Raw genomic sequence first — 18,396 nt, 5'->3', positions numbered from 1 at the left:
GGATAAGTGCTAGGAAGTAGAGAGACACTTAGGTCAAAAGAAGAGCATTGCAACTGGACAGCATGTGGATTACAATTAAAGAGTACTATATTCTGTAAATTTAGTAAAAGCCATAATCCCAGCATCTGGGAAGCAGAAGGGGGATCAGGAGTTAGTTCAAGGTCATCCTCAGTTACATAGTGAGTTCCACACCCACATGAAGTCCTATCTCAAAAAACCAAAGAGTGGGGTGTGGTAAGTGTTTTAATACATGCCCATGTAACCAATGAAAAGCAAGGGATACAGTGATTTACTTAACTTGAATAGTCACTTGGTGTTCACCAAAGCAGTACAATGTATATTTCAAATACACACAAAAACCAAACTTTAAAAGGGCAAAACAATAGACTCCTATAAATTATGAAGGAATTCTAAATACAAAATAAACAGTTTCCTGAAAGCCACAAAGTATTGGTTTTACATAAAACTAAGTAAAAGCTTCCATATTAAAATGGGTTCTTGGGGCTGGAGAGATGGCTCAGAGGTAAAGAGCACTGACTGTCCTTCCAGAGGTCCTTAGTTCAATTCCCAGCAACCACATGGTGGTTCACAACCATCTGTAATAAGATCTGGTGTCCTCTTTTGGCCTGCAAGTATACATAAAGACAGAACACTATATACATAATAAATAATATTAAAAAATGGGCTCTTGCATACTTTACATTTTATGTCTTTCTAAATACACCCTTCAATAGTCTTTCCAAATAAACTGTAGAAAGAATACAGTGAATGTATTTTCTTAAGTTAAAAAAGAAGACAAAGGATCCACCATTCAGAACCACTGGAATAGAGAAAATTTTTGCTTTCAGAAGCCACAAGTCACTCTTGATTTTGTTCATTTTGTTACCTAGTATGCTGCAAGTGGGAGGAAGGTTGTTATGATGACAACAATAATCAGATCAAGGATAAACGCAAACTATCATCTACTTGCATATAATGTTACAAAGACTGTTTTTGCTGTTTTAAAACAGGGTCTCTCTATACAGTCCTGTTTGTTCTAGAACTTCCTATGTAGCCCAGGCTAGAATTGAAATCAGAGATCCTACTGACTCTGCTTGGTATTAAAGGCATGGGTTAGCATGCCTGGTCTTATATAATTTCTAAAGAAATAGATTTGCAGCTCTAAAAAAGAAAAGTGGGTAAGTGAGAAAGTGCAAACCCAGAATTAAACAAAATTCCTTAACTGTGTACACTTTCAGTTTAAAATTAAAGTTGAATTTTGTCTACTTACTTTCTAGTGTCTTGCACTAGATTGCACTTTGCCATCTCAATCAGGTTAAAAAGTTCAAGATTTGTTCAGAAATGAAGATGGCCATAACAGAACCCAAGCAACTCGAAAAAAATTTAGTTTCATTTTGATAATTATAATGGACCACAAAATTATGGCTACTTTGAAGAAACAAAGTAATGATCAACATACAAATAGCAAGGAGACATGAAATTTATAACATCAAACACAAAAGTAATTGGGTGTGGTGGCTCACACCTGTATCTCAGCACTGGAAGGCTAAAATAGGACCAAGCCAATCAAAACCAGCCTATCAAATCCCAAAACCAACCAACCAAACAAACAAACAAAAAAACACACATGATCAACTGAGTCTTTAAATAATTTCAAGTAGTCAGTCTTTTATGTGCATAGTTAGTATTTCCTAAAGAGAAAAGGCTATGGTCAAAACCATTGTAAATTTAATAAAAATCCAGATACAGAAGACTTAACCAAGCTAAAATACAGTATTTAAAGAACCACTCCAGGGGCTGAGACATGCATGCTCAGTAGTAGAGCATCTGTCTAGCTTGTGTGAAGCCCTAGGTAAGAGGCCCAGGCCCAGCACCACAATGAACAAACCCAAAACTCCACTGGTGAGGGGATACGGTTTAAGCACTCGAATTTAATTCCCAGCACGCAAAAAAAAAATTGGAAGGTTTACTCAGCAGTTAAAGCTCAAGCAATGTAACTTACCACATTAACAAAGTAGAAATAGCATGTATCTGCCCTGATGGGGAAAAAACAACAACATTCACTTCTGATAAAAGCTTAGTAAAATCAAATGGAAAGGAACAATTACAAGATTGAATTGCTTACCCCTATCTCTTCAAAGATCAGAAACAGAAAGGATAGCCACTTTCATCACTTCTGCACTAAAATTCTAGCCAACAGAAGTTAAGCAAAATGAAATCTGTCTTATCTGTTGATCATAGGGCCATATACGTAGAAAACCAGATAAGTGCTAGGGAAAAACTTAGAAAACACTTAGTGAGGTTTAAGACCTGTTAACCGAAAACTACAAACATTACAATGGCCTAGATAGATGTGAATATGTATATGTTACCAGGCTAATAAGCCAAGACCTAAAGTGTGTACGTGCATGAGTATGTATGTGTACATGAGCAAGCAAATGCTTATGCTTGTGTATGAATGAAGCCGGAAAGAAGACAAGCTATAGTCTGGAGGAAAAAACATTTCCAAACCAACCTGATAATGGCCTCTTACTCAGAATATAAAGAGTTCTCAGGATTTAATCAGGGAAAACCAGTAGTTTTAAAAATAGGCATCAGACACAAGTGGAAAATAAACCTATGAACATATTTAGAATTATTTTTCACTTATCCACAAAATACTTCTACCCATTCCAGAGAATGACTAAAAATAACAAAATAACGCAATCAAGTTTTGGTAAGAATATAGAAAAACTAGAATTTTCATACACTGCTGATGAAAAGAAATGGCACTGTGAAATCACTATAAAACACAATTTAGCACTTACTTATTCCCAAAACAATTATGCTGAATAAAAACTGGGGCCACCTCCAAATACTAAATGCTTTTTATGTTAACTATAACCTAATAAAAATGGATTTGGGGGAAGGATAAGGCCATGTAGCCTCAAATTTAACCAAGTGCAAGACTTGGATTTTCCTTCTTCTATCTCCTAAGCGATGACATGCCTGTGCCAGCAGGGCTGGTTTTAAGTGGAGCTGGGAATCAAATCCAGGGCTTCATGCATGCTAGCCAAGTACTCTACCAACCAACTCAATTCCAGCTCCTAAATAGAGTCTTTTGGCTGGTCATTGGTGCCTTTAATCCCAGCACTTGGGAGGCAGAGGCAGGTGGATCTGTGAGTTCGAGGCCAGCCTGGTCTCCAGTGAGAGTGCCAGGATAGGCTCCAAAGCTACACAGAGAAACCCTGTCTCGGAAAAAAAAAAAAAAAAAAAAAAAGAAAGAAAGAAAAAAAAAAAAAGAAAGAAAAGAAGAAGAAGAAAAAAAGAAAAGCTATCTAGCTTCCTCACCCTTACCTGTTTCTTGCTTGGCCCAGATAGCCAGTTTCACATGGGAATTCTGGAGTCCTCTCAGCAGAAGTCTATCAAGTGGAGACTACTGTAATGTATAGTCTTTCATGGATCAGAGATACAACAACCTACCATTAATAATTTAGGGCTTCAATTTCTAGTGATGTGATTTAAATAGCAATAGTGTCATTTCAGATGGCAACAATGTTACAGATTAGGGAAACATATGAGAAAGAAGGAATCACTTCTCACTAGCTGGTCACTAAAGGCTTCTCTGACTTGGATTCAAAGGTGATGAAGACAACTTTAAAGATGAAGAAAAGGAAAAGGCAAATGCGGGGGGGGGGGGGGGGGCCGGCGGCTAAGATTTCTTATTGTGTTCAAAACCAGAGAAACTAAGAATGAAAAGTGTGGTGAATGAGAATGGCCAAATTTTATCTGTAGAATTCACATGTAAAGCCACATGTGACATTGTGCATCTGCAATGCTAGCAGCATTCCTACATCAACATGGGAAGCTGAAGGACAATCTCTAGGATGCTCACAAGCCAGCTAGCCTAAACACCTGGCAGCAGAAGAAACAATAGAGACCAGATTGGTCCTCAACAAAATTGTCCCAAAAGTTGTTCTCTGACCTTCACACCTGCACCTGGCACATATTCAATATCTCTCACACACCACAAAACTTTTTTTCAAAAGTCCCATAAGAGCAAAGGCCTCATTTGTCTTTTTATAATATACTTTAACACCTAATACAGCTATTAGCTTTTAAAATATATCTGACATGTAAATATTGCTCAATGAATAAAGACATACTTTGAAAGGTCTTTGTGTAACAACCTACAGATGACTGACTTGTTAAATTTATATTTGAGAAAATATACTAACTTGCTCCAGTAGTTTTTAAAACAGTTTTACTGGTTGAGGTTTTAGTATCCAAATATAAATGTATACACCATAGAAGTGCTTGTGTTTTCCTTTGGGACTACTGTTAGAGGTGCAAGTTAATTTTAATACATGTGCATAGCAGAGTTGTATGTGGGTATAGTTTAGGATTAAACAAAAATGAGTGTGGTCCACTCAGTTGGCGCTTTCTTTTTTGAGACAAGGACCTCACAATGTAGCCTTGAACTCCTAAGAGCTCTTCCTGCCTTTGCTTTAAGAGTGCTGGAATTAGGTATGACACCATACCTGGCCACAATGAGTTTTTACTGAATAACAACAACACTAATAAATACACACTAGCTACTGATGGCCAAGTATGACACAAAAACATAAAAGCTTCAGTATAAGCCATTCCTTTAAGTGCATGTGACTGACAGCTTTCAGCTTCATTTTTCTCTTCCTATTTCTTCTTTCCCCTTTGGTCATCTCATCTATAGTTCATTACTTCCATTATTACTAGTAAAGCTATTTCCCCCACAAATTTCCTTCAAATTACAATCTTTGATATACATTTTAATTACTGATATACTAAAACATCATGCACATTTCTAGACAGAGCTTCAAGCTCAAAATATTTAGCCCCTACTCACTCTTAGAAATATTTACTCAGTGCCTATCATATATACCACAGAAAAACCATAACCAGGAAATACACTGTCTTCATCCACTAAGCGGAGACAGAGTTTAGAAATCTGAGGTTGCAAAAGGTCTGAAAAGCAAATGGGGAAAAAAAAAAAGGAGCTGACCAGTGGGCTGCTTATGTCTCTCTACCCCTACTTCAAGTCAGGGCAGTGTTCAAGTTGCATTTTGAAAGCAAAACCTCTGGCTCTTACCAGACACTACAACTCGGGCAAATTTCTGTCCAGTGTGTTACAACAGATTTAACAGATGAAAGCAGGAAGGAAAACAAAGGGAACTGGTCAGCAATAGTTATCAACTCTGTCAATAACAATACTGAGCATGTACAAAAAAAAAAAAAAAAAAATCAAGCTTACTAACTGGCTGGTTTTGCTCATTTACTAAAACTAGTTCAAGAACTCTTCTCCAAAAATTATTGATATGAGTATGATTTTTCAGAGATACTGTTTAGACCTACACACTAAAAAGCAAACACAGAAAATGTGTCTGTGTGCAGAGGTGAACGATTACACAGAGGACAAAGGAAATATGGTAAAATAGTAACAGGCAGGAGGACTGGACAAGGAAAAATGGGAATGCTTTGTACCATTTTTAAATGTTCTAGAAGACTAAGCTTATTCCCCCCCCTCAGTAATTTTAGGGATTTTAAAACGTGACCAATTCTCTTCGAAATTTCTCCCTGAATATTTTCTCATCACTAGCCTTAAAAACACTAGTAAATGTTGATATCTTGTTTTTCACACTTATTATAGACCTACAGTCTTAGCAATGTATTTTGGGATCCACCCTTCAAAAACTAAGTTTTTGGTATGTAAAATAATGTAAAATTATTGGACTGGGTCTCAGAAGTACTTAAAATTCTAAATTATTAAAACTTACAAGTAAGAAACTTACCAAAAAAAAAAAAATCAGTGGCATCAATATTAGTTTCAGATGGTTTTCAAAAAAAGTACCCAAGATAATTTTATCATAATAATTTAAGGAGATAACATTTTTAAATTAAGTAACATGTTATTTATGATTAAAGAGATTCTATATAGTGGATTTTTCCTTGCTCATAATTCAATACAATATAAAAATGCCAAAGATAAATCATTACAAGCAATAAGTTTTGCCCCCATTAATAAATACACCCACATGTTTAGAAATGTAATTTTCAAGTTACAATAACATAAAAAGTACCACAGATTGTAAGAGGAATTTGTGTAACCAAGTTTGTGGATTCTGTACTTCCTAATGATCTCATTCTTAAAATCAATTTTCCAGATGCCAGTGTTCTTATTCTTATTTGTATTTAACAAGTATTAAGCCTGATACTTAGCAATGTTTCAAAAACAGACAAGATGGGGGAATAAACAACCTTTTAGAAGGTTTATATTTCATGATTACTGAATACCTTGAAACTAGGATGGCTTGGGCCTGGTGAATGAATGTTTGGTCATTTTAAATTGAAAATCTAGTTAAATTTGAAGTAATACAAAACTGTGTTTAGACTTAATACATCAGTCCCCCACCCCCAATATAACTAGATGGCTTAAACAACGGAAATTTATTTCTCAAAGTTATGAAGACTAGAAATTCAAGCTAAAGTTGCTAGCATAGTTTGTTTTAGTGAGGACTTTTTTTCCCTGCTTACACACTACTCCTTTTTATTGTACTCTCATGACAGAGAATGAATTCTGTTGTCTCCTTATATAAAGTGTTGATCTAGTTGTGACTTTTAATTTATGCCATCATCCAAAAATAATGAAGCCCTAACCCAGAGGGGATGGTATTTAGAAACACAGTTTTAAGAAGTAATTACTAATTGCTAGCAACAGAAGTACAGAATCCACAAACTAACTGTGGATACGAAATATTTTAAGAAAACTACAAACAACTTTTAAGAGAACCCACAAATACATAACATTTACATTCTTTAGGCACAGTAAATAATCTCGAGATGACTTATAGTCTATAGATATATACCCATGTGTTGTAGGATAATCTTTTTGTTCATTGTGAAGATATGTCCTACCAAGGTACCTTCTGATTGGTTTAATAAAGAGCTGAGTGGCCAATAGGTAGGCAGAAAAGGCTAGAAGGGTTTTCTGGAGAGAAAGAAAGAGGGAACTCTAAGTGGAGAGAATCGGATTTACAGTATGAAGGGGAGGACAAGCCATGTAGCAAAAACAGATTAATATAAATGGGTTAATTTAAGTTTTAAGAGCTAGTTGGGAACAAGTCTAAGCTAAGGCCAAGCTTTCATACTTAATAAGTCTCCACACCATTATTCGGTAGCTGGTGATCCAGAGAAAGACCTGCTATAACCATGTGCACTGGTTATATGTGAGCATCATGATATTTTATTTATTTTGAGAGTGGGTCTCATGTAGTAAACTGGTCTCAATTTCACACTATGTAGACTGTTGTTTTTCACCCAATTCAGTGGTTGCCCCTTAAGTAACTCCTGCCCTAATAAGCAACTGCAACTCCACTTCTACTAGCAGCGGTTTGCAGCCGGCCATAATCCTGTTCCCTCAAGGACAGGCTCCCTCAAAGACACTAAGGGAAACTTAATCTAGATCTCTACTCCTCTATAGAACTCAGGATTCAAGGGTTGAGGTGAAATTCTGATAGTTCGGAGGCTGAATTGTAACTAACCTCTCCTTGTTCAGTCTCCCAAAAGAACCCACCAACTTTTAGGAACACTCGATACACCTGGTTCCTCCCTACCACTTCCTGTCAGCTAATTGCTGACACAACCTCCTGATCACAGATTATTTCATTTAATCAAGCAAATGAACATGTTTTTCCACACTGTAAACAAAAGCAGTAAGAAGAAATGTAACACATCTTAAAATATTTCACAACAGATGACGATATCTCTGACCACCCGATCCTTCTGTTTCTACTTCCCAAGTACAGGCCGTACCAATCATTTTATTATGCAAGAGGACCTGGGCATTTTATGGAGTTTGCCTTGAGCAGAGGAAAGAATTACCTGAACCCACTGGCTGCTGTTAAATAATCCTTCTGTACACTGTATAAATGACACTGTGATTGACAAAGAAGTTGACTGGCCAATAGCTGGACAGGATAAGGTTAGGTGGGAAAACCAGACTAAAAACACTGGAAAGAAGGGCAGAGTCTGAGAGGTCACAAGGAGATGCAGGGGGAGCAAGACATGCTGGAAGACAGGTAAAGCCATGAGCCATGTGGCAATACATAGACTAAAAAGAAATGGGTATATTTAAATTGTGAAAGCTAGTTAGTAATAAGCCTGAACTATCAGCTGAACAGCTATAATCAATATTGAGTCTCAACGTGGATTATCTGGGAACTGGCAATCAGGAAAGAAAAGCCCACCTACAACTGGGTACCAAGGGATGACCAGTATGGTAAGGGTATCTGCTAGACCCTGCTCTTTTCTGTGCCTCTAGTTTAAAGACTTGAATAGAGCTGGAAAGCAGATACAACACATGAAATCATAAACACATCCAAAATACCAACAATATAACCAATGATTTTATAAAATTTAAATAGATCTTGGATTATCAGAATTTAAGAATAACTATGCAGTCACAAATTTAAAAATTGAATTTCCTTCCACGTGATGGTAGGAGTCTATAATCGTAGCTCCTGAGGTAGTTGAGGCAAGGAGATTGGTAACCAAACAGGGAAACACAGGTAGGGCCTCTAAAACAACCACCCCATAAACATAATTTCTTAAATGCAGTATATGGGCTCAGCTTGTCTGTATGAAAAGCCTCTCGTTCTAAGACAGCTAATATTATAGTAGAATTACTTTGTTAACAGAAATCAAATGCACAGATCCAGGACTTAATGATTCTACCAAAGTTTGTATTTATCACACTAAGTTTAAAATGATGATGTTCAAGTCCAAGGACCATTATTAACACAATATTAACAAACTAGGGTGATCACAAACTCTATAACTGCTCAACTGTACTGTACATAAGTGGAAATAAGTTATCATAAAATAAAACTCATCTCATTCTCCATTTTCAGAATCGGCCAGTAACTCCAAGAGCAGTGAAATGACTTTGTCAAAGCACAGAATTTGCTATTGTGTTTCTACAAGGCTACATTTGACAAACAGGCCAAATGACTTCTCCCTGTTCCCATATACTGGGCACCTTTTCCTTTTCCCTGTGACCTTCTTCAGTGTATGTGTGTTGGGGGAGGGGCATACCCAGACGTGGTATATGTAACTCCCATGAAAAGAACCTACCAGCTTCTTAGAGAAAACAACAACAACAACAACAAAAACCATCTCAAAAGAAATGATGGAGGGGTGTTTCCGACGCTATTATGGTATTTGCAATTTGGGATATAGAAACACTTTAGCATATATATCTTATTCACATTACAGGCTGACTTCGGACCTTCCAATCACAAGTGGTTTCCATGTAAAAAAAAAAAAAGCAAGCTATTGTACTGCTCACTTTCTAAGGTCTGATGCCTATCATAACAAACTAGTAATTGGAATGTCTAAAATGACATTCAAAGATTTTTACACACCTTAGTTTACATACATGAGGTATAATGATACCTCAACTTAATGTTATATGGTTAATACACAAACATAATGTGCACTGATCAGATCAGAGCAACTGTCCTATCTACCGTGAAGTGTTCATTTCTTTGTGTAGGAAACATCAATGACTTTAAATTGCTTTTTATAAAATAGTAAAGCTAAAATACCACAATATGTTGATGGTCTCTAAAATATCAAAGCTTATAATTTCATTCTCAGAATGAGGTTGGTAGTCAGGCCATACTTGGAAACAACGTTGTTGCATATAGTGGTGGTGTGTGCCTATAATGCCAGCACTTGGGAGAAATAGGCAGGAACAGGAGTTGGAGCCCAGCTTGGATGAGACCAAATTTCAAACAACAAAACCAGAAAAGAAATGGGAATAAGGGACTTATGTTTCCCAGGACAGAGAACAACTTTACAATTAGAAAAGCAATCTAGCTAGCAAAACTTTTGTACTAAAAAGAAAAAAAAAAAAAACACTGCTGAGTCAGCTTCTTATGTGGATGACGACATTAAATTTGTTAACAGTAAAAGGCTTCTGAATCCTACAACAAATCCAAAGTGCTTCTGGCAGAGCTCAAATCATGTTGTTGGGCTACTTCTCTGTGTATACCCTTGGGCCACGAACTGGATGCTGCCTCTAATGCCTTGGTTAAAATTGGTGAAGGCTGTGTGCTATAAATTTCAGGGTTTTACTGTACATACAGAAACATAATGGTTTAATTATGGAAAACAGCATTTCCTATCATTCCTCAGCATGTATTAAATTAGTTTACCTTTGGACAGTATTATGCTATATTGTTTGGTTTTAAAATTATTTCAAGTTGATGACTTGAAGCTCATTTCATTTTAAAATATACAATTCCTACGAATCTCTAAGATGGTCCTTAAAATACTTCTTATATTATGAATTTATGCAAAACGTCATTCTTGGCACTGTACCAGTCAAACACTGAAAAATCTCAATACTTAAATTATTTATGCAATAAACAAGTTGGCTTGTATATTTTATATACCAGGGTCAGTGGAATGTCAAGAAGGCCACCCCAAACAGCTGAAGAGATGGCTTAGTGGTAAAATATGGACTTTGGGAATATGGACGAGAATATGAGGACCAGGACACACTGGGATTGAGGGGCGAGGTGCAGCTGTTTGCACCTGTAATCCCAGTGCTAAGGAGACAGTGAGCTACAGGTTGAGAGATATCTCAGTAAGGTAGAGGGCTTTGAGAAAAACATCTAACATTGGCTTACACCGATGCAAACCAATATATACAGGGGGGGTGGGGGTGGGGGTGGAGAGGTTCTGTTCTAGGAAAGTAAAGTTCTTGCATCTACTATTTATTTCAAGTGATTACCAGTGAATCTTACTGAAAAGCTACTCACTATATACAACTACCTTTAAGACTGATTTCATAGTTTTTAAGCCACAGTGTTTTAAGCTATGGGGGAAGAGTATTCTTTCTCAAATGCTCACCCTTCTTATCAATCTCCCACATACCCAAAGGATTACAATAGGGGATGGAATTTTAAACATAGCATCTAAGTTATGTTACTAGCTCTCACAATACCATTGAAATGTTGGTCTTCAAACATTAAAGGGGGTATAACTGTTCTTTATACACTTCTAATTTCACTCTTTCCAACTTTAATAATAAAAATTCATACAGCAAAATAACCAAACTTCACACCTCTTTCCAAAGCCTGATTTTTTTTTTTTTTTTTTTTTTTGAGATAGGGTTTCTTTGTGTAGCTATGGAGCCTATCCTGGCACTCCCTCTGGAGACCAGGCTGGCCTTGAAACTCGCAGAGATCTGCCTGCCTCTGCCTCCCGAGAGTGGGGATTAAAGGTGTGCGCCACCAAGCCCGGCCAGTAATGCTCTTATGTTTCAGTTTAAGACAAAGTAACTTGCTAAGTAGCCCAGGCTATCACTCACTATCCCATAGTGCTGGGATTACAGACGTGAGGAACCACATTCAGCTTTCTTTTCCCATTTTTAAACTAAAATTTGTAATGATCCACTCCTCTAACTTTCAACAGAAATTATATATCACATTGTGCTTCTTTGATTTAGATCTAAAAAATTTAAACTGAATTCTAAAAGTAGCTTCTTGAATTACAGACCACCAAAAGACATTTTGAAAAACAGAAGAAAAAAAAGTTTGAGGGCTAAATTGTTATTAAAATAGGACTCAAAATGCTTGAATATAAAAATAGAACTGGACTTACAGATAGTTGTGAGCCATCATGTAGGTGCTGAGAACCAAACCTCGTTCCTTTGTAGGTGCTCTTAGCCACTGATCCATCTCTCTAGCCTGTTTCTGATGTTTTAAATGTGTACTTAGTATGTTTCTCTAAGAAGCCTTTCAGAGCCATCCAATAGTCTCCACAAAGACTTTGAACAAATAGAAAATATATCCTTCTGGGAATAACTACAGTTCTTGGGACAGAAGTTGATGTCTTTAAAAGAGCACATAACTCCACTAGTGGAACATGGGCTGTACTTAAGTTCTTGTTGCCTTCTTCAGACTAGTACCTCTGTGTAATGCAATGACCATACAATCATAAACAGCCCTGCATGGATTAAATTATCAGAGGAAAAGAAGAAGGAAGATACATCACTATGTCTTTTCTTCACTCAAAATTTATTGACTTATTTGACAGGGTCTTACAATATTGCCTTGGCTGGCCTGGAACCTTAAATTGGCCTCTATGTTGGCCTTAAATTCAGAGAATGGCCTGCCTTGGTCTCTTGACTAGAGTGTATTATTTAACTCTATCTTAGACATCTATCTCCTCTTTTATTTGTGCTTTAAATTCGGCTAAAGCCAGGCATGGTGGTGCAAACCTTGGATTCCAGCACACAGGAGGTAGGTAGAACTCTGAGGAGGCCAAGCCTGGTCAACAGTGAGTTCCAGGACAGCCATAGAGAGAGACTGTCTCAAAAATCCCCAAAATGAATAAATAAGGACAAGACTCATGACACATGGTACCATGGAATATTAAGTTCAAAAGACATAGAAAACACATGCAACGTTCTCTTTGTAACATCAAAAGACTGGACCTGAACTTGACAGCTGCAGTGTACAAACTAAAAAGAACTAAACCCAAGTTCTAAAACTTACAGTTCTGAGTTTGACACACCTGAAAATCAAGGTCTCATTACTTGTGTCTACCACCCTGCCTCTTAACTTCCCATCCCCAGTAACTGACCTAATTTTTTTAGGGTCAACAAGGATATCTCACCTAAATTAAAGGCTGTTTACCGCATATTTTTCTCAATTTTGTTACATCTAACTCTATTAATCTTATGTTTGTATTATTCCCTTCTGCCCCATTTCTGTAGTAGCTTCATTTCCTCACTGGTTCTCTTGCTGTAGATTCTTAGGACAGCCTAGCATGTTTCTTTTATCTAAATATAAGTCCATGAAGATGGCTGTCAGGTATGCGTTAGGACAACTTTGTATTTTTTTCTGTAATGCTGCGATTTCCTGTTTGATGAATCCATTCACGCTAGGTTTTTAATCACTTTTGGCCTTCATTATCTGCAATTGTTGCTTGATCTTACCCACACTCATTTTCACAGCGGTTATTTTCCAAAGGGTAGAAAGACAGGCTGGTGAGATACTAATTTGAAGTGGCTCACAATCAGAATTTAAGAGTATACATGTTTATTTTAGAACATATTACACAGTTAAGAGTAACAAATAACAATGTACATTTTAATTTTAAATTCACTTAAGATAGTAAATTAAACTAAACTGTGTAGGACATACCTGAACTACTGTACTCTGAAGGGTGACAAATTTAAAGCAACTTGGATACACAGTGAGACATGGTTGGAGGTGGGGATGGGGCAATAAACTTAGGTATTAACAACAGATGGGTTCAAGACAAAACCAAAACTTGAATGACTTCAGTTCAAGGAATAACAGCCACTGAGACTGAGTTATCGCTCAGGCTCATTTGGGTCAATGCTTAAAAAAATCCTCCTCCTACTAACTAGCTAGGTATATAAACTATCAACTTAAAAAAAAGTTTTCTAGTGTTATAATGGAGAGAGAAGAACCCACTTCTAAGGTTTACTGTAGTACAGATTTAAAGAGATAGCCTCCTTCCGCCCCCAAGTAGGGGGCAAATATTTTTATCCTGAAGCTGGGTACAATGTCCTTAACAAATAGTAAAAGTTACAGGGCTGTGCTATAGCTTAGTGAGGAATAGTTGTTAAGCACGTACAAGACTGAGAAAGATCAACTAACTAGCCGTAACTTTGGAGCACACCTGAACCATAGTACTTGAAAAGCTGAGGCAGGAGGATGTTAATTAAAGGCCAGTTTAGCTACATAAGAAACCTCTGCCTCAAACAAAACCCCAGCCAAGCTGGATAGCTAATGCCTATAATTTTGGCACTAGGGAGGCTGAGGTAGGAGTTTGAGGCCAAGCCCCGAGCTATGAGGTGGAACTTAGAAAAAAATGAAAATTACAATTATCGGTATTTGTGTGTATGTGCCTGCAATCAGACCAGGACATGCCAGAAGACTCTCCACTAATTTTTTTTAGATAGTTTACCATAAGCCGGAAGCTTACTACCACCACACCCAACTGCTGGGGTCACAGGTGTGTGGAACAATGCCTGGTTTTATGTGAGTGCTGGAGATCTGAACCCGATTCTCTTGCTTTCACAGCCACTTTGACCCAACCAGTCACCTCTCCTACCCCACAATTATTATTTTTTATCTCCTAGTCATCATGTCTTCCTTTACTACAATCAACCAGACACTTGATCCATACTACCTTTTCTGTGAGTGGATTTTCTACACCAAATTTCCTGTATCTTCTCACGTGCCTCTGTTTTCATCCTTGGGTATGAAGGGCAGTACTGGGAACTAAACCTAGGTTCTCATGAATGCCATTCAAAAGAGCTCTGTCCAGTTCTATGACAACCCCCACCAACCTTATTTATGTAGCCCTGGTTAGTGCTACATAAACCTAGCTGGCCTCAAACTCAGAGCTTCTGCCTTCCAAGTGCTGGGATTAATGGTATGTACCGCCGCACAGCTCATGGTAACTTTTAAGTATCTTGGTAGTAAGAAGCAAAGCCATATTCCCCTGATTCAGCAGATCTGCCAAAGTGAATGAAGAGATTCTTTAGCAGTTGAATAAAACTGAAAATTAAGCTATTTGTGGGACCATGAGCCTTTAATCCCAGCACCAGGCAGGCAGAGGAAGGTCAATCTGTGAGTTCAAGGCCAGCCTGGTCTACAATGAGTTCTAGGCAAATCAGAGTTAGTCTCTCCCAAACAAACAAAAACAAAACCAGAAAAATTTGATGTAAATCAATCTCACAATGAGTACTGTAAGTATTCTCTTTTACATGGATCTATTATTTGGTATTCCTAACCCTTACTCAATCAATAATAATAATAATAAAACCTATGCCAACCACTACACAAGGTAGGCGTATATGCATGGAAAATAATGGATGATAAACTACATATGTCAACTACCATACAAGGTAGGTGATAGAAATGTCGAAAACGCCTAGTAAAGAAAAACAGACTAACAGGGAAAGCAAAAATTCTTAGACAGCAGTTTTTAAAAATACTACTGATGCTCTCTATAAACGTTGGTTATGCCTTCCTTTAATATTCAGATCCAAGCAGTGCTACTAAGGGTGAATCCAACACACTGGCAGTAATAGTTTTTGCCAAATATGCCTGCCAACGAGACAGAGGTTGCCTGTTGAACCTCAATATAACAGACCTCTTTAATTCTGCCAGCAAATAGGTACATGTTTTAGGGACATAGGGACATAGGTCCCTAAACATGGCTGGCCTCCTGTTGATCTTTAGAACAAAATGAGAAATATCTGTGGCACAAAGGCAAATTTATAGTTAGCTTTAGAAGGAAAACACAACACAAAAGTTATTCTCTAAAGAATATTTTGAACCACAAAGATGTTAGGACTACATCACTCAGGAAACTAACATTAACTCAGACTTCTAAGCAACAATTAGCATTGACTGAGATAAGCATTCATTGTGTTACTACTCCACTCACAAGGGCTTGCTTTATTGAACTCATAACATCTTAGTCAGAACTTAGATACAAACCTCAGTCAGGGCTGCTTTCACTAAGCATGGCAGCACATTACCTTTGATCCCAGAACTTGGGAGGTAGAGGCAGGAAGATCTCTGAATTTGAGGCAGAATTACAAAGAGAGCCCACTGAGAACCCAGTGTGTGTGTGGAGGGTTCTAAACATGTAATTTATTTCTTTTTTGCAATTTTAGCAACAATGAACTTGTATAGATACCAGTATGGAAATTGCATAGAAAGAAAGGAATCACCCAGTTAACTCACAACTTGAAGTGTGTGAGGGGGGCGAGATTCAGGGACACAATATTAGCTTCAAAGACATTTAAGAAATTCTGCGCTTGGTTCTGAGTTAGAACTGATCCCAGGGTTATTTACTATACACAGCATAAATGAGGAATCTTTATGAATTAAAGCTCAGTATGTAAATGAAAAGACAAGTAAAACAAGAAAAAGAAAACTACCTAAGTATCCAAAGACTTGGTTATTCTGAGAACACAGATTATGCTATATGGAAAAGACTATTTTTTTTCTTTCTACCAGTACCCTACTGTTCTCCCTCCATTTTTAGCTGTCCTAAAAAAACAAAAAACAAAAAACCATGCACTAACCATAGTAATAAGCCCTTTATACAGTCTGAAATTCCACAGCAAGCTTGAGAGGCGTTACTATTATCTTTATAAATGAAGGAATGGTCTAACAATAATTTCTCAAAATAAAAAAGTACCTGGCCTTACTATGCAGCCTAGGCTAGCCTCAAACCCATCATTGTCTTCCTATGCCATCAAACAGACAAAACCCAGTTACACCTGGCAACACTTTAACCTTCACATGTAACAATGTTCAATACTAGAAGGCAAGCTGAAGAAAACTACCAGTTAATAAGGGACCTTACTTTAGCAAGGATTATAAAAGTATAAGAACAAGTGGGCACTTTGATAGCTGGCAGCATCCCCTTTGGGGTTTGAAAGTACAGCCTTGACTACAGGACCACTAAAAATGTGTGACCTTGATCAAATTAAAATGCTTCAGTCTCTCAAATATTATGTCCTCATCTGTAAAACAAGTATAAGAGCACCATCCTCAAAGACTAGAAGGAATACAAAAAGGATAATGTATGTAAAGGTCTTGTGATTAAGTGCATAGTTAGAGGTTAAGTAATGAAGAGAGAGCAGTCGGCATTCTATGTTCATCACACACCTGCAGACCCCGCAAAAACAAACAAAAAATATACAAAATTCAATACAAAACCCCACTAAACAGCTTATTTTGAAAGACCCATTCCAGAAAAGCAAACAATAACTATGTATAAAACTCAATCTATTTCTAATTTTCGGAGAATCAGTGTATTCGGGGCAAGCCAGAAAAGATGCTGCGGTGCATGTGTGACACACACCTAAAAATGGCTCCAGCCAAAGCAGCATTTTAATGACCAACAGAGAAGCTTGAATCTACTTTCTAAAAATGCCGGAGGTTTGACGTGGTGGTCGCTTAATACCACCCTACCTATCACTTCCATTTGCAGGAACTGACTACCAAGCACTTCATCTAGCATCCCCCGATTCTTCTGGTGCGTTCCAAAAGAGAAATCCTAAACAGTAGAGCCGCCTGCTGTACAATTATAAGTATCCTACCGGGGTATGAATTTATGAGCCTAGGCTGGAGACCAGTCGATGCGGAAATCCGGGTAGTTTTAACAGCCAGGAATTACTAGGCAAGTCAGACGCCCCCCACCCCAAAGATCCTGAACAAACTTTAAACAAATACACATCTCTTTAAAGGGATCAGATCGCGCCTTATGTGCAAAACCAAACGAGAGCGCTCGCTCCCTGACTCCCATGTTCTTTTCTTCGGTCTCAAATGGGGTCTTTACCCTAGCAACCAGTGATACTAAACGCTCTCTCTTTCTCTTAAAATAAAAAAAAAAAAAGAAGGCAGCAGCCGGGCGGTATTCCCGCAATTGCGGGGCTGGAGCGGCCTAGCGGGAGGAAGGACAACCCAAATCCTCCAAGAAGTTGTTCAGCACGTTCCTAGCGGAAGTAGGGCTGGTCCTGGGTCCCCCTCAGAGCCTCTAGGATCGGCCTGGGCCACAACACGGCTCGCTGCAAGCGCGAGCATCACCCCGGGAGCGTCCACGGGCAGCCAGGGCCCTCGGAGCGGCCGCGGACACCGTCCTCCACGCCGCGGGAGCAGGGCGCGCGCAGGCCCGCGGGCTGGAGGGTCCCTCGGCCGCGCGCAGGGCCGCCCCCGCCGCAGCACACGCCGCGCACATGGGCGGCGGGCCCGCGCCGGATCCCCGCGGACGCCACGATGCCGGGAGCCCAGGCGGAGACGCCGCGGGCCCCGGGCCTCCCGCGCCAGCCCGCCCGCCGCCCGCCCTCCATCGGGCCTCCTCACCGCCCCGACGCCCCGGCTCTCCTTACCCGCCAGGGTGAGGGACCTAGTCTGCGCGCTTCCAGGGGCTCGCCAGGTACGGATCAGGGAGAGGGGAGAGAGCCTCGAAGGATGGTCCGCAAGGCCGCCCGGTACGGAAAGCCCGAGCCGCGGCCGTACAAACCGCCAAAGCACTTTCGCTACCTCCTGAGGGTGAGAGCAAGCGAGAAAAAGAAGCAAGATGGCGGCTAGCCAGCCCCTACGTGCTACGTCACGACGTCGCGCACGTCAAGAAAATCTCCGCAAGACCGCCGGGAGAGGGGTGGGTGTGGGGGGGCGGGGTTGAGACTGCGGGATCACGTGACGCCTCCGTGGCAGCTCGACTGTGGTCTGAGGCTAATGCTGCCTCCTACTGGAAGGAGGGAGTTCCATCAACCAGAATGATCTCGGGGGGGGGGGGGGCAAAGCTTTT

General features: G+C 39.1%; 1 protein-coding gene across 11 annotated transcripts in view; it reads right to left on the bottom strand.

Annotated features, from left to right (window-relative positions):
• The window catches only part of Prrc2c (proline rich coiled-coil 2C), a 72,467-nt gene extending 54,286 nt beyond the window's left edge, over window positions 1–18,181 (bottom strand). For all 11 annotated transcript variants that reach the window (XM_027417207.2, XM_027417201.2, XM_027417211.2 and 8 more), the window contains exon 1: window positions 17,975–18,181. The gene's annotated coding sequence lies outside the window, so the exon portion shown is untranslated. The remainder of the gene's footprint in view (window positions 1–17,974) is intronic.
• Window positions 18,182–18,396: the final 215 nt, after the last annotated feature.

Source organism: Cricetulus griseus, chromosome 5, assembly GCF_003668045.3.
Source record: "Cricetulus griseus strain 17A/GY chromosome 5, alternate assembly CriGri-PICRH-1.0, whole genome shotgun sequence".
NCBI classification, from domain to species: domain Eukaryota; kingdom Metazoa; phylum Chordata; class Mammalia; order Rodentia; family Cricetidae; genus Cricetulus; species Cricetulus griseus.
The sequence above is the reverse complement of the archived record's forward strand: the minus strand, read 5'-3'. Positions and strand labels throughout refer to the sequence as shown.